Raw genomic sequence first — 18142 nt, forward strand, 5'->3', positions numbered from 1 at the left:
GTGGAAAGTCTCCCTTTCCACCTGTTCTCGTGTTAGACTCATGTATAGCCTGCTCACTGTCATCAGGCTGAAATTATTTAGCAGAGAGCAGTCAGACCACGTTCTTGCTCCTGGACCCTTTGTGGCTTCTGATGAAATGCACACTGAATTTTGGAAAAGGCATTCAAACTCATCCATGATTGAAACCAAACTTACATTCTAATACCTGATACAACTTCTTGTGAAATCTATGGCACAGCATTAGTGAAACATCACTGGTATTCAAAGATTGCCTTCTCTACCTAAACAACAGCAAAAAAAAAAAAAAAAAAAAAAAAATCAACCCAATTTAAAAAAATAGGCAAAGGACCTGAATAAACATTTCTCCAAAGAAGATATACAAATGGCCAGCATGCATATAAACTATTGCTCAATATCACTAATCATTAAGGAAATGAAAATCTAAACCACAATGAAATTATATCTTATGCTAATTTAAATGGCTACTATCAAAAACAAAGCAAAAACCCCAGAAAATAAGTGTTGATGAGACTGTGGAAAAATTGGAACCCTTGTGCACTATTCATAAGAATTAAAATGGTGCAGTCACTATGAAAAACATTATGGTGGTTCCTCAGAAAACTAAAACTAGAGGTTCTGTATGACTTGGCCATTCCACTCCTGGGTATAAACCCGAAATAAGTGAAAACAGAAACCCAAACAGATATTGGTTCCTCAATGTGTATGGCAGCATTATTCACAATAGCCAAAAGGTGAAGGCAACCCAAGTGTCTATGGATAGACGAATGGATAAACAAAATGTGGCCTATCCATACAATGAAATATTATTCAGCCTTCAAAAGGAAAGAAATTCTCACATATTTTACAACATAGATGAACCTTGATGACATTGTGCTAAGTGAAATAAGCCAGTCACAAAAAGATACACACTGTATGATCTCATTTATATAAGTCCCTAAAGTAGTCAAAGTCATAGAGACAGTGAAATAGTGTTTACCAGGGTGGGGAGGAGGAAGAATGAGGAGTTAGTATTTCATGGATATGGATTTTCCCTGTTACAAGATGAAAAATAGTCTCTGAAAATGGGTGGTTCTGATGGTTGTACAATGCAAATATACTTCTGAACTGTGCACTTAAAATTTTTTAAGATGGGGTCAGGTGCAGTGGCTCATGCCTGTAGTCCCAGCACTTTGGGGCTAAGGCAGGAGGATCAATTGAGTCCATGAGTTTTTTTTTTGTTTTTTTTTTTTTTTGGGACGGAGTCTGGCTCTGTCGCCCCGGCTGGAGTGCAGTGGCCGGATCTCAGCTCACTGCAAGCTCCGCCTCCCGGGTTTATGCCATTCTCCTGCCTCGGCCTCCCGAGTAGCTGGGACTACAGGCGCCGGCCACCTCGCCCGGCTAGTTTTTTGCATTTTTTAGTAGAGACGGGGTTTCACCGTGTTAGCCAGGATGGTCTCGATCTCCTGACCTCGTGATCCGCCCGTCTCGGCCTCCCAAAGTGCTGGGATTACAGGCTTGAGCCACCGCGCCCGGCCGAGTCCATGAGTTTGAGACCAGCCTGGGCAACATAGGAAGATCTTGTCACTCCCAAAACTATAAAAATTAGCTGGGCGTGGTGGTGTATGCTTGTGGTCCCAGCTACTCAGGAGGCTGAGGTGCGAGGATTGCTTGAGCCCAGGAGGTGAAGGCTACAGTGAGCCATGATTGAGCTACTGCACTCCAGCCTGGGCAACAGAGCCAGACCCTGTCTTCAAAATAATAGTAATAATAATAATAATAAGATGAAAAATTTTGGTGTGTATTTTATAATACCGCCATTAAAAAATTAAAACTGCTCACCCTTGCCTCACTCTTGTACCTCTGCTCACTTTCACTCTTCCTCCTTCTATATACTTGCTTTTAAACTCTACCAACTTTTAAAGGTCTAGTTCAATGTGACCTCCTCCATGAAATAGTCCTTCTTGCAAACTGTTGAATGGAACTCTACCTTCTCTGAACAGCCATCAGTTTACTTAGGTTCTGATAGCCCTTGACTCACAAGTCCATACTTAGCGCTGCTCCAGGCAGGTCACACCACCACCCCTAGTGGCCCCCATAAGACTGTGAGTTCCCTACGGGTCGAAGTCATATTTCCCTCCTCTTTTCATCTGCCGACTGACTTATACATACATAATAAGCATTCGAGTTGAATAATTTGATAGTTATTTTCCTTTTTGTCAGAACTTTAGGGAAGATGCTTTAATTGCCTCCTGTGCTTCTAAGGCTTTGCATTCTTTCATAATTGGACTATATATGGTTTCTCATACAGCAATTTACATTTTGCGGAAAGACCTCAAACTGGCCTAAAGCTCTTTGAATGAATCCAGATAAGCTGCTTCCTAAAGAAAGAACCTCCTGACTTCCTAATACTCCTTTGATACCCTAATTTTTAAACAATGCTTCTAGCAATAATTCCATTTTCCATATATGTAGCAGAAGATCTGAGTATCATCTAAATACAAAATCACTATTTTTCAAATTTTATTAGATTTCTCCTTAATGGAGAATTATCGCTGTCAGTACATCAGATCCAAACACATGGTCATTTAAAGGAATAAAAGGCAAACCTTCCATTATGATCTTTATATTGTGGTAAGTTGTATATGTTTGTGTAGTAAATTTTGGGAAATGAGCAAAGTGTTTGAGTTGGATCAACTATTTTATATCAGTCTTTGTTTGTAAGCCACGTTATTGTTAAGGAGTAAGTCAGAACCACCCTTTTCAGTAATTTTACCTGGCTCATACTTGGCAGACGTGGCTGTGAGCGGGGTTTTAAGTTGGCTTACTATATAGAATTATTTTTTGGACACTTTCAATGCACTCTACACTGAGCTAAAACAAAAAAATATGAGGCTTAGCTCCTGACTCTGGACAATCTAAATCTGCATTTTCTACATCCAAAGCAAATGATTTCTGTTTATTTATTATTACATAAGGAGTTCATTCTTTTTATAAAAAGCATGAAACTGGCAGGAGCCATGGCTCACACCTTTAATCCCAGCACTTTGGGAAGCCAAGGCAGGTGGATCACTTGAGTCCAGGAGTTCAAAACCAGCCTCAAAAACATGGTAAAATCCCATCTCTACAAAAATACAAAAATTAAGCGTGCGTGGTGGTGTGTGCATGTAGTCCCAGCTACTCAACAGGGCGAGGTGGGAGGACCACTTGAGCCTGGGAGGCACAGGTTGCAGACAGCTGAGGCTGCGCCACTGCACTCCAGCCTAGGCAACAGAGCGAGACCCTATCTCAAAAAATAAAAATAAAACCATGGAACCAATAGGACATCATTTTAAAAAAGTCACTAGTAATTTGCCCATCTGGAGGTCATCACTATCAAAATTGTGGATATTTTTGAAATTTTACTGAAGTTTTCAGCCTCCCCATAAATACTCTCTTCCCCAACCACAACACTATCCCCCTTTCAAAAACCTCAGCCGGTATGTGCTCATTGCCTGGGGCAGAGACATACGAAAGAATGGCATGAAGAGAAAAAAATTCCTTCCTTTTCTTTTTCAATAGTCTAAAAGCAGCAGGAACCTGGACTGCTAATGGCATAAAAAGTATATTTTAGATCAAGGGACGTGAGAATAGGGGGGAAAAATTAAAAGGATTTCTTGGTCAAATAGGCACACACATTGTCTTCTAGCTTTTTATGGTTTCCCTTTAAGTGTTGTTTTACACTAACTATTGAATACTTGCAGAAATAATCAGGGAATCAGGACTCACAATACATTGGCCACAGCACCCAACACCTTGGGTCACAGAATGTCGTCAGCACATCCACAGCTCCTGTGTGCTGCCTCCTGAATTCCATCCTAGTCACTCTTCTGCCCACCATAAATGATCTCCCCAATTTTTTTGGTATCATTCTCTGGCTTTTCTTTATAGTTTTACCCTCTATGAAACAATATACAGTCAGAATGTTGACCAAGCATACGACTTTATTATCCTCTCCGACCACCCTTTCCAAACATTTGGAGAGATCGTCACACTCAAAAAAATAAAATACCCTCCAGCCACTTTTGGTCATAAAACTGTTTTGTCTCAGGAATTGGAATATCCAGTCCCGTATAATAGCCAATACTTCAAAACTGGCTTGACATTATGTCTTCTGCGTATTTTCAGTTTCAGTTCAGTCCTCCCTACCTGAATATGTGGGCAGACAGGTCCCTTTGTGTCCCTAGGTAGCCTGCAGAGCGCAGAGGTTGCCTCCTTTTTCTTGGTGCTTTCCAGGGCTGCTTGGTGGTTTTCAGCTGAGCCCCTTCATAGGGGATGAGGGAGAGTGTCTGTATTCCACTGGGTGCCTATAATTCTGTCCTGTTCCCAGAATGTCCAGGACCACAAAGGAATTACACTCCAGCTTCCCTCTGGTGGGCTCCACCTCATTTAGGAAATGTGGACTGATCCCATTATGCAGCCCCTCCTGGTGCTGCCTCTCTTCTGCACACTAGACTCCCCAGGTGACTTAGAACCTAGTCCACAATCCAATTTAACTTTCCCAGAAATAGGTCAGACACCCCTTCTCCATGTCTTCCAACTGCAAGGATCATTTCAAAGCATTGTCAGGATCTCCTTGAAGCTCTCCCATTAGGCAAGGGACCAGTAATAACCTATTCTCCCCTCCAAAAGGTTCGGTTACTCATAGCATGGCAACAGATTTCTCCAGAGAAACCTCCTCACCAGTATCAAATTTGATCTAGTTTTGATATTCTCAAAGTCGGTGAAATCATTTGCCAGTCTTGAAGCAAGTTTTAGAGTCCTCTAGTATATTGTCAACATTTCCCGTTGAAAACCCACCATATGCAATTTTGTCCCCACACTTACCTTGGTAGCTGATATGGGCACCTCAGCTGGTATTTCTAGATATTTAAGTTTCTGCCAGTCTGATGAGTATAAAACGATATCTAAGTCTCATTTTCCTGATTATTATTATTAGTGAGATTGAACATCTTTCCATATGATTTTGTGACTTTTACAAAGTCTTCATTCAGGTATTTTCTTTATTTTTTTCTGTTGGGTGGTTTGTCTTTTTTATGTTGATTTATAGATGTTTTAAATGTTGTCTAGAGACTGAGCCATGGTGAGCTACATGTTGCAAATGTCATCTTTTATTTATGACTTAATTTTTTCTCTTTATGGAATTTTTTGACAAACTGAAATTTGTTGAATATAGTAAAGTTTGTGTCTCTGTTTATTTATGGCTATTGACTATTATTTTATTTGGTTTAAGAAATGCTTTCCTATCCATGGGACATTAGATTGTCCTCTAAATTGTCTTGTGAAGTGTTATAACTTTGACTTTGGCATTTAAATTTTTCAACCATCTGGATTTGATTTTTGTGTGGAGTGTGAGGTGTAGTTTCAGCTCTCCTTTTTTCTGTGTGTATAAATAACCACTTGTCCTAGTACCGTTTATTTCATATTTGCCCACACATCAGAAAATCTCTTTCTGTTTGTTATACATGAAAATTCAAGGGACTTAAATCTGTTTCTCTGATCTCGATTCTTTTCATTGATCAATGCGTCTGTTCATGCCCCAAATGGCTCTTTATCTTTTGAATTGTCTAGTGTGTCTGTTCCAGTCCTAATTCTACATGGGTTTAACCACCAAAATTTTATATTAATTCTGAATAGAGTAAGTTTTTCCAACCTCTTCTTTTTCTCAGAAGCATCTTGGTTATTTATGGCTCTTTGTTCTTACATATACATTTTAGAATCCAATTTTCCCTAAAAATCTTGTTGGCATTTGACTGAAACTGCATTAAATCTATCTACAGATTGAACAGAGGAGTAGTGACTTCTTGAAAATGTTGTGCCTTCCTATTCAAGATTATGCTCTAACTTGTCATTTATTTTTACTTTGTTATTTTTCAGTATTTCTATAATTTTTCAATAAAGTGTTTTTGAACCAATTTTATTCTATTCAGTACTAATTCTTTATATTTTTGTGGCTTTCATGAAAGCTATCTTCTAAAAATATATGTTCTATTTTTTGCCAGTATTAAGATATACAAGTGATATGAATATTTATGTTGTATCCAGCAATCATCAAAAACCCTCATTAATTCTAATAATGTATCTATTCTTTGAGATTTGAGGGTTCTTTTAGGTAGGCAATGAATAAGCAGCCAATGATAACAGCTTTATTCTGTGTAATATTTATATATTTATTGTTTTCTTATTTTATTGAGCTAGACTTTTCCCCAAGATGAAGCTTGATATAATTATTTAATATTATATGTAATATAATATAACCTTACTAACTTGATGTTAAATAGGAAAACTTTTACCTTTTCACAATTAAATATGATGTTTCAATTATGTTTCTTAAACTAGATATTATTAGAGTAAGGGAGTTACTTTCTATTCCTAATTGCTAAGAATCTGTAAAAAAAATCAGAAATAGTGAACGTATCAAATGCTTTTTCTTCATCTGTTAAAATGATCATTATAGGTTTTTCTGTGGTGATTAATGAATTAGTCTTTCTAATTTTTTTGTATTTTATTTATATTTGTTTCTATTTATATATTTTTTATTTGTATTATATAAATTTCATTTCCATTTATATTTGTTCCTATATTTAATAAATATGTCTTTCCTTGGATGATTTGATTACTAAAGTTAACTAGTCTCATAAAATGAATTGGGGTAAATGTCTTATTTTTTCACTCCTTAGAGGAGTTACATTAGTTTGGTATTATTTATGGATTGTTTGTGAAAATTAACATATAAAACCAACTGGGCCTAGATTTTTCTTTGGTGGAAAGATTTTTAAACCACTGACTCAGTTTATGTTGGTTTGTTTGTTTTTTGTTTGTTTTTTAGTTTATCTGTTTCTTCTTGAGTCAGTTGTAGTTTTCTAGGATTTTGAACATTTAAGTTTTCAAGTTTGTTGGTATAGAGCTGTCAAGGCTATCATTTTTATCTCTATAGTACTTACATTTATGGGTTTTACAAATTCCAGTAGTGTGTGGTTGTTTCTCTCTCTCTCTCTCTCTTCCTCTCTCTTGCTCTCACTCTCTTTTTCTTTTTCTTTTTCTTTTTTTTTTTTTTGAGACGGAGTCTCGCTCTGTCGCCCAGACTGGAGTGCAGTGGCACGATCTCGGCTCACTGCAAGCTCCAACTCCCTGGTTCACGCCATTCTCCTGCCTCAGCCTCCCAAGTAACTGAGACTACAGGCGCCCGCCACTGCATCCGGCTAATTTTTTGTATTTTTAGTAGAGACAGGGTTTCACCATGTTAGCCAGGATGGTCTCGATCTCCTGACCTCATGATCCACCTGTCTCGGCCTCCCAAAGTGCTGGGACTACAGGCGTGAGCCACCCCTCTCTTTTTCTTTATCTTGCTTCTAGTCAGTCTTGCTAGAGGTTTTTTAGCTTAAGTACTTTGTTCTTTCTACTTTACAGAGGTTTAATCCGTTGTTCTTCCCTAGCTCCCTTTGGTGGATACACAGTATCTTGATTCCTGCCCTATTTTCACTTCTAATCTCTACATTTAAGGCTTTAAATTTCCCACTAGGTACTGCCCTAATGGTATTCTCTTTTTAAAAAAATATTTAATGCTATCATTGTTTACACATATTTTCAGTTTCCATTACAATTTCTCTTTTGACCGTTGAGGGTTTTTAAAATTTTTTAAATTAGTATTAGGGTTTTTTAAATTATTATTTTCATAGGTGGTGTTTGGTTACACAAGTAAGTTCTTTAGTGGTGCTTTGTGAGATTTTGGTGTACCCATCACCCGAGCAGTATATACTGCACTCTATTTGCAGTGCAGACCCTTGCATTTTAAAAATGTGTGTTTTAAAATTTCTATATGAAGGTTTTCTAGTCATCTCTGCATTCTTGATTTCTAACCTAGTACATATGGGAAAAAATGTGACATCTATACACCAACCTGATGAAATTTATTGAAAACTTGCTTTATGAACTAATAAGTGGTCAATTTTCATTACTTTTTTATGTACTGCATTGTAGTGAAAGAATGCATTTTTTTCTTTTCAGGCTGCAATGTTGTGATACTAACTTGAGATGTTTCTTCTTCTTATATTTCCTATTTTTGAATTTCCACCATGTAGGGAAGCTATTAAATTGCTGAGTGATGTTCAAAAATTCAAACTTTTTAAATAGTGTTTCATATATGCTTACATATGACTATATAGGTGGCGTTAAAGACAGTGATGAAAGTGACCAACACAGTCATCCTGCTCCCATGGACTTACCTTAGTGTTTAGAAGGGAAAGAGAAGTACTTGCATGGTGGTTTAGTTATTGTTGTGTGAAATGTTACAAAGCACAGTATGTGATGAGGGAGGTTACCTGAGATCAGGTACTATGGTGATTGCATGGCGCTTATCACTCCCTGTACCCAGAAATCTGGACACAGACACAGAGAAAAGCCACCCAGGTATATGGATCATCAAAAAAAGTTCAAATACAGAGCCTGTCCCTCTATGCTTGCTCTTTGATACTCATTCCCCACCCTTTGCCCACCAGTTCCCAGCCTCTTTTCCCTCCTCTCCCTTTCTCCTACTTATTCATCTGTCTGCATTTTGGTTCTTTGCCATAGTAGTTATATTTCTCTGAAAACATACTCTTGGGCACTGAGGACAAAACTGCACAACTCTGTGGGTGATCTGTTCATCAGAGACTATGATACCACTCACACTGAATAAATTCATTTTTCCAACCCCAAAGTTACATGGTTAATCAAATTTTATTCTTAATTGTGAATTTGCATAAATATCAAAGAATGCTTTTTAGTAATTAGCTTGTGCTCTCAATTATTCTAATGAAAACCATCACTCAAAGTGAGGTACAAACTGAGGTTACTTTCATTATGCTCAACACTACATTTATATTGCAGTTGTTGGAAGTTATATGAGGTTGTTTTTTGTGGGTTTTTTTGTTGTTGTTGTTCAGCTAGAGAAAGACTAAAGTCTCATATTGCCCTGACAGTCAATTGCCCTTATTATTTTTATTGTGTAGCCCCTCATCCCTGTCTCCCCTACTCGGTACTTGTGTAGCTGGTGTATTTGAACAAGAGTAGTACTTTGCTGCTATCAGTCTTCATCTTGTTAGTTTCAGTCCATTGATCTAGCCCAGCAAGTCTCCTTTGAAGCTTGTTTCTTCATTTCTCTTTCCCATTCCTGGTGTCTTTTGGTCTCAATTGTGTCATACAAGGCATTATTATCTCGTCATCCCAGCTTCCCCAAATTGGCAGCCCTGATTCCCACGCCATCCTTTTACTCATCCAAATCATTAGCTAAAATGGACAACAGGAGACATCCAGAGAGGGACCGTGAGAAACACCCCTCCAGGTGGACATCCATCTCTTAATCCTCAGTGTCAATACTTGTAAGCTGATCTTAATTGTATCCTCACCAGGTCCACAAGACTATGAGGAAAAATCTTGTCAATTATTTTAGCTCCAAAGGAGATACGATCCTTCTAGTCTACTACATTTCTTGTACTTATCAGTCCGGTGAAATGAGTTTAGTCTGGCATGACTTACTCAAAATGAGCCCATTCTGACTCAACGTGACCTCCACTTTCTGATTTAAGTACTCACCAATGATCCTTTAAAATAATCCATTTTCAAAGTATCCTCAGGGATGACATTAAGCTCATGCTCTCTCAAAGCTAAATTGCTTTCTCAGCAATCTCACGTAACTTCTAATCCCCAAACTCAGCGTCCTCTCTCAACTCCCTCTGCCTGACTTCTCTGTGGCAGGCATTTGACACTGCCCAACACCCCATCTTTCTTGCTCTCACATTTGTGCGATTCATGTTCTTCTAATCTTTGAAAAATCAGAAAATTTGTTCATTTTAATTTTCAGTTTTCTGGATGGAAATCTGTACTATTTTATAAATGATTTCTCAACATTATCAATGATAAGTCCAGAAAAATTGTAAGCTTTTCACAAATTTAAGAAGCAGCTTATTCAGGCTGGAAAATATTTCTTTCACAACTTGGTTCTCCTATAACTTCTTCATAGTTTTAGGATTTTAATGTTCTTCTATGTTTTAACTTCACAATCACCTCTCTGCCGGTTATTCTCAAAGAGAAGAAGCAGGAAAATAAAAGTCCAGGAGATATTCTATCTTGTTGTAGAAGAACTAGTAAATGGTTTTTACCATTATGTAGGTAATGGAACACCTAGAATTTGCAGTACTCCCTATAGGGCACCTTAATATTGTGAAGGACTGTGATTATTGATAGCTATTTTCATTTTATGATTAATTTGACTAGCCAAAGCTAGCATATATGACAAGTATTCTATAGAACATATAGAATTATAGTTATGAACAAATACACAACCCAGCCCTGCCTTCAAAACAAGTTATTAAACTTATCCCATTGTGGGATTTTCTGCTAATAATTGTTGCATTTTGTTTATTTATTTATTTTTTTTCAGTTAGTACTTCCAAACCAGCAAAGGCAGACGGTGTCAAACCATTAAGTAAAAGAATTATGGGAGAGGCCAGGTGCAGTGGCTCATGCCTGTGATCCCAGCACTTTGGGAGGTTAAGGCGAGTGGATCACTTGAGGTCAGGAGTTTGAGACCAGCCTGGCCAACAAGGTGAAACCCTGTCTCTACTAAAAATACAAAATATTAGCCAGGTATGGTGGTGGGTACCTGTAATCCCACCTACTTGGGAGGCTGAGGCAGGAGAATCACTTCAACCCAGGAGGTAGAGGTTGCAGTGAGCCGAAATCACCCCATGGCACTTCACTCCAGCCTGGGCAGCAAGAACAAAACTGTATCTCAAAAAATATATATATACACACACATATATATGAGGTATATATATGAGGAAAAAATGGAAATTGACACTATTTTTTTATTCCAGTGAATTTGGTTAGCTTGTGGAAAGACCACAGCCATTCCATAATTTTAGAAGCAAGGACCCAAAGAGATCTTGGTAGTGCACAGGGGACCTGACAAGCTATATGTGCTGGAAGTTGGGAGGATTCCCACACATGCCCAACTTCTCAGACAAGCAGTTACCTGAGCACAGTAGTTCCCACCTATTGTTCTACCCTTTGATTAGTGGCCTTTTGGGAAGAAAAACTCAGTGAAATCCACTCTTTGTTTCTCATGCTCCTCCCTCCGTATTGCACAAAAGAATTGAAAACAGTGTCAGCTTTCACCTAAAGAAACAGAAATGTCTGCAAAAGGGGAGCTGTGAAGTGCCCCAGGGCAGAGGAGAGATAGTTACATGCCTTTGGATGGGGAAAATGTTTTATATCCCACGTTCATTACAGCCTATTCGCCCATATGGATTAGCATCTAAGCCCTCAAATAACTAAGCAGCAGTGTATACCTTTCCCCAAGAGTATTGTATTGGGAATCACAAATGACTGTTAGTAGCTTGGCTTTGTGGGAAAGAAAAAAAGAGAACATCAAAAGATGGAAAAGACAGTGGTAGCTAGAAAGAACCAATAAGAACTGTTAACTCTCTGGGCCCTCAGGAAGAAAGGACTTGAGAATAATCTTCAGAGAAGGACTTGTGAGCACCTCCCATATTTGGCTGATGCTATAAGACCCAAGATGAAGTCTTTTCTCCTTGTTCTTCTAGCTATAATATTAACTCAAAGCCCCTTTTGATGCCTTTCATATTTTTTCTTTTATTTTTTATTGTTTTTCAGACAGAGTCTTGCTCTGTCACCCAGGCTGTAGTCACTGGCATGATCTCAGCTCACTGCAACCTCCACCTCCCAGACTCAAGTGATCCTCCCACCTCAGCCTCCCAGGTAGCTGGAACTACAGGCATGCACCACCACAATTGGCTAATTTTTGTATATTTCGTAGAGATGGGGTTTTGCCATGTTACCCAGGCTGGTCTCGAACCCCTAGACTCAAGCAATCTTCAGTCTTGGTCTCCCAAAATGCTGAGATTACAGATGTGAGCCACCATGCCCGACTTCCTTTCATATTTTTAGATCCCTTACCTCATTCTGGGATTAAGACTTCCTGATACTTTTTCTACACTTTTCTGCAAAGACTTTCTATTTTCTGGTTGACTATGCACTCTACCTTTCCTATTTGGTGCATGTACTTGTGATACCTAGGTTCATTTACAAAGTTTCTTTGTGGTCATGATAATTTCTGTTGAAATGTCAGCCTTCTTTTATTCGTTAGGATAATTTGCCATTGTACTGTCAAGTTTTCAGTTTTGAGAATTGAATGTCCATTCTCTGTTCTTGTTCCATGTGTAAATAAGTGACTTCTTTATTATCCTGAGCTTTAAAAAAAAAAAGAAAGAAAAAAAGCCATGCCTCTTTGAAACTGAGATTCCTCATTACATTCTCATAAGTCTATGCAAAGATTTCAGATTCCTTCACAGTTTTGTGCCCTTCCTGTCATTCCTTGTCACATATTCTTCTTTTCCATATTTTGACTTTTTTCCTATAGTATTTTCCCTTCTTTTTATGAGAGTACCAATTATACATACCTTGGATCCCCTATGCCATTATTTTGTCATCTCTTAGCACTTTTCCCCTCATCAGTTCTCTATGTTATGACATGACATTGCTCACAGTTAGGAAGGAGTTTCTCTGCCTCAAAAGAAACTCCATTATGTTTTTTTGACAGGGTGAAAAAGGTAACTTTGTTTCTGCTCAGTAAACCAGCCTTGCCATGCAGCTGCTGTTTGTCATATCTCTTCTGTCACACCATGTTTGTAGCCTACATCTCACTATGTCTGAAAGTTTCCATGATCATTCCTGCTTTCCCTCATTCTTTTCTGCATTCTTCCTTTGCATCCCCACTTTGTCTTCCCAAGCAAAGTTTTGCCTTAGGGATTTTGCCACCAATTCTGGAGAACATATCAGAGATGTTCTCCCTCTCTTAGTACCTCCCCTTCACACTGTTCAACTTTTATTTGGCTTGTCAGTCTTTCTTCATAGATTGTGCTTTAGTATTTCTATGGTTCTTCACCTCATCAAAGACAGACTTTTATTTTATTTTATTTTGGAACAGGGTCTTGCTTTGTCACCCAGGCTGGAATGCAGTAATGCAATCATATAGCCTCCAACACCTGGGTTTAAGCAATCCTCCCACCTCAGCCTCCCAAGTAGCTGGGACTACAGATGCATGCCACTCTGCCCAGCTATTTTTTCTGTTTTATGAAGAGACAGGGTCTCACTATGTTGCCCAGGCTGGTTTCAAGCACCTGACCTCAAGTGGTCCTCCCACCTCAGACTCCCAAAGCACAGAATTTATTGGCATGGGCCACTATGCCTGGCCTAATTTTTTCCTTTTCTTCATTGTTTTCCATTGCTTTGGTCTGGAAATAGGAGATATCTGTGACAAAGCTCATCAATAGGAAGACATTATTTTTGTAGGTTTATTTCTAATGGACTCAATGGCAGTTAAAATTCTGAAATGTAAAATAAATCTACTATTCCAATTTATTCTGTCTTAATTGTCGTTTTGTATTGGCTTTCAATATTCTCCCTTAGATCCACATGCCCTAGTGGACATTCCACTCCATGAATATTGATTCCTCTAGCACATGTGGGGTGAGCTCAGTCCAATCGACTCAGTAAGAGAAATGGTGTTATGCTCTGCTCCTTTGATACAAAAATATAGTAGTCCTTAGAGTGGAAGTAGCAACATAAATTTGAACATATTTATTTTTAACAGTATTATGATTAACACTATTAGTACAGTTAACATCATTGTACATAATTCTATGTGGCTATTTTTCCCCATTTTGAAAATGGGCTGTTATCAAATCCATGTATGAAGTCCGTGTCAGATTGCCTCTATCTGAATATAAAGAAATGTGTGTCACATAATGTGTGTGACTTTCCCAGAGTCTGAGAGGACGCTGGACTTCCTCTGTTTCACTTTTCATGGCACTCTTTCTTTAATACCCTCTCCTATATTTTCACAAACCCCAGAGATACCTCAGTGGCAATGAACAGGCTCAGCCTTGGTTATAATTTGCTCCCTATTTTTGTTACATTTCACATTTTATCTTTCTGTAAGTAATAATACCAGGGAACTTTGGGAAAAGAAATCATTCTAGAGACCATCAACTCCAGCTCCCTTATTTCACGGACCTAAGGATTCATCCAAGGTGCTAAGGGACATGCCCAGGTGTATTACTCAGGCTTCTCTAGAGGGACAGGACTAATAGGATAGATGTATATGTAAAGGGAGTTTACTAAGGAGTATTGACTCACATGATCACAAGGTGAGGTCCCACAATAGGCTGACCGCAAGCGAAGGAGCAAGGAGGCCAGTCTAAGTCCCAAAACCTCAAAAGTAGGGAAGCTGATGATAGTGCAGTCTTCAGTCTGTGGCCGAATGCCCCAGAGCCCCTGACAAACCGCTGGTATAGGTCCAAGAGTTCAAAAACTGAAGAACTTGGGGTCTGACATTCAAGAGCAGGAAGCATCCAGCATGGGAGAAAGATGGAGGCCAGAAGACTCACCCAGTCTAGTTTTTCCATGTTCCTCTACCTGCTTTTATCCTAGCTGCATTGGCAGCTGATTGGATGGTGCCTACCCAGATTAAGGGTAGTAGGTCTGCCTCTCCCAGTTCACTGAATCAAATGTTAATCTTCTTTGGCAACACCCTCACAGACACACCCAGGAACAGTACTTTGCATCCTTCAATTCAATCAAGTTGACACTCAATATTAACCATCACAACAAGTTCTTACACTGTTGAGTGGTGGAGCTCATTTCCCAGAGATCAAGTCTTATGTTCTTCCTACACCCCACTGCCTTTGGCTCATTCTGCCTGAGGTCAAACAATATTAAGACACCCTGAAAATTCTCCTTTAAGAACATTGCCCATGTTCAGAACATAGCTCTATTTTGAACTTGAACATCAGCTGAGTAGACAAGTACATCCGATGCAACTGCAATCATGTCCTTGGAAATTTATAGCATCGCTTTCAAGCTCAACAACTTGTTGGCAGCCACCCAAACTTCAGTTCTGCCTCTAAGTAAAAATAAAATAGAATACATGTCATTAGCATAACTATGACATTTAGGCAAACTCAGGAACATTTAGACCTCATGCATCTGGGTAATTAATTATATAATCTTTTCTTACACATAGATGTCCTTTATGTTTATTACAGTCTCAAATTCCTCACCTCTCAGAAGATAATCCAAATATTTTCACTTTGTCACTCACTTTTTAAATTTTCCTTTTTTTCCTTTTTTTCTTTAAAATTTTTTTCTTTCTTTTTTCTTTTTTTGTCACTTTTTTCTATTCTAAATGATTCTCTTTAAGTTATCAAATAAATGGGGAAAATAATGGGCCTTAGCAGGTTATCTAAGTGGTTTTTTATTTTATTTTATTTTATTTTTTATTTTTTTAGAAAAGGTCTTACTCTCTTACTCAGGCTGGAGTGCAGTGGTCAATCATAGCTCACAGTAGCCTCGACCTCCTGGACTCAAGTGATCCTCCTGCCTCAACCTCCCAAGAAGCTGGAACTATAGGCACTTGCCATGCCACCATGCCCAGCTAATTTTTAAATTGTTTATAGAGACAGGGTCTCACTCTGTTGCCCAGGCTGGTTTTGAACTCCTGGGCTCAAGCAATCCTCTTGTTTCAGTCTCCCAAAGTGCTGGGTTTCAGGTGTGAGCCACTATACCCAATATTTAAAAAAATTTTTTAAAAAAGACATCAAATAAATGGGGAAAATAATGGGCCCGAGCAGGTTGTCTAAACACTTCACTTTGGTGATCACAAACAAGGCATTTACTTGCATAGTGGGCAAGAAAAACAAATCTTAAAAGCAGACTCAAGTGCAAGTGATTGAGATACAAATATAGTACGTTTGTATTTGAATGGTCCACTGGAGAGTAATGGTAAAAATGCACACAACCTCATCTGTGCGGGGCAGGTAGAGAAGAACTTGCTTGGGGGCAAGCATCCTGGCAAGCTAGGTGTTGCAAAACCATAATGTCAAAAATATGAAACGATTCCACAAGCCCAAACCTGACCGAAAGCCTAACCTGGGAAGTGCAAGCATGCTTCCGTGGGAATGAAACAAGTAACAGAAGCAACTATCAGCACCCTCGTGCCCCTTGCAGAGAGAAAAAACACCTGCCAATAGGCGCTTTCCATCTGGAGTCACCCAAAACCAGGACTCAGTAACAAATAAACATTTATATTCTGACATTCTTTATGTGCAGTGTCCACTAGCCTGGCACCGCCTCACACACCCTCTCTCCTACCAGCTGGCTCTCCCTCTTTTTGGAAGGTACCAATTCCCAGTTTTCTGACTTCATGCCTTCAATAAAGGAAGCTCTCTCTGCAGTTCCCTGCACATGGGGCATTGACATTTCCAGCGAGATGCATTCCCCCTCTGCCTACCCTGTCCCCACCTTCTGAGGCAAGATCCAGTTGCTACCACTCCTCTCTGCAGCCTGGACAGCTTCTCTCTCGTTCTGCTGGAGGCATTGGAGGCAGTCAGAAGGGAAAAGAGGAAGAAGAGTCCAGACAAAAAGAGTACTATTTGGGCAGGAGAGGTGAATGAGGAAACTGGAACTTAATTTTCTGTTGATTCCTCTTATTTTTAGAACTTTCTATTCTTTGGGGAAGTTGGTTCAAATAAGTGAATTTTTCTTAATTAGAGGCTACCCTGGGAATCATAAGAAAAGACATGGCCCTTGATTTTGATGTACCTCTAGACCTTTGGGATAGATGGGCAAGTAGACAGATGTGTTCAATGGAGGGATTTTACATGGCAAACAGCAGTACACACAGACAGCCCAGAGCTCAGTATCTGAGGCATTTGGGTTGAGGAAGCAACTGCTCAAGGCAACCCCTGGAAGGGGCTCAGGATTTAGACTCCTGCCTAAGCATTTCTCAGGAAGTTGGGAGATAACAGCCTGTGTGTGTGTGTGTGTGTGTGTGTGTATGCACACCTGCACATGTGAACCTAGGGCATGTGAACCTAGGGTGTGTGAATGTAGGGCATGGGAGGAGAGTTCCTGTCAGTTTGGAGTTAGTAGATTATAAGGTGTGAGGTTGGGAGGGAAGGAAGTAATGCCAAAGAGGTGAGAAGGGACTAAGACACCAAAGACCTCCTTCCCCCACCTTCTCTGAGTCCTGGAGGAAGTGAGGAGGCTTCTCTGCTATCTCCAAACACAACTGCCACTAAAGGTGAGCAGCTTCTCTTTGTCAGTGTTCTACCTTATGTCAATTGGCTGAACAATCTCTATTTCAACCTATGACTTTTATTTTCTTAGTTCATGTCTTTTATTAACTCATACACAATTACTCGTCTGGTTTGTTGAAGCAGTAAGACAATATTTGCCACAATAATGCCTGTCAAAGTGGCTGGCCATAAAAACTCCTGCACCACATTCATCTAAAAGGCGCTTCCCATGAAGGCAACCAATTTTGCCATTGTCATGCACCTTGGAGTATTTCAGGACAGCCAACTTAACCTTCTTTCTGTAATGCATATTCTTTTTGGCAATGGTGTAAGACTTCTTCATTTTCTTAGCACCACCATGAAATCTCAACACATGATGAAGAGTGGACTCTTCTTGAGTGTTGTAATCAGACAAAGTATGTCCATCTTCCAGTTGCTCGACAGCAAAGATCAGTCTTTGCTGGTCAGGAGGAATTCCTTCCTTATCCTGGGTCTTGGCCTTTACATTTTCTATTTTATCCAATGGTTCAATGTTGAGAATGATGGTCTTCCCCATTTTTCCAAAGATCTGCATTTTTAAAAATCCAACAAATATTCATTACACTCCCACTCTGAGGCAGGTGCTGTAATATTTGCTAGGAATACAAGGACTATCAAAACTAGATGGGTTCCTAGCCCAGTGGTTAGTTAAATAATTACACAAATAAATGTGAATTTACAACTGTTCTAAGTGCAGTGAAGGATACAGATACATGAATATGTATACATTTATACATACAAATATATATGCATGTATATGTATCTTATAAGGGGATTTGACTCAGTCTTGGGGGAGAGATGGTTCATTTGAAGAAGTGACATTCCAGTAGATATTTTGGAAGTGTTAACTAAGACTTAACTAGGGAATACTTGGGTATGCATATGACAGGCCAGGCCTCACTAACAGCTGAACAGGCAGGCCTCCGTAA

At 39.1% G+C, this 18142-nt stretch overlaps 1 pseudogene; it reads right to left on the bottom strand.

Moving 5' to 3' along the window:
- Positions 1-17293: 17293 nt before the first annotated feature.
- Positions 17294-17748, bottom strand: LOC119619950 (ubiquitin-ribosomal protein eS31 fusion protein-like; annotated as a pseudogene).
- Positions 17749-18142: the final 394 nt, after the last annotated feature.

The sequence above is a fragment of the Chlorocebus sabaeus genome, chromosome X (assembly GCF_047675955.1).
Source record: "Chlorocebus sabaeus isolate Y175 chromosome X, mChlSab1.0.hap1, whole genome shotgun sequence".
In the NCBI taxonomy this organism is placed as follows: Eukaryota; Metazoa; Chordata; class Mammalia; order Primates; family Cercopithecidae; genus Chlorocebus; species Chlorocebus sabaeus.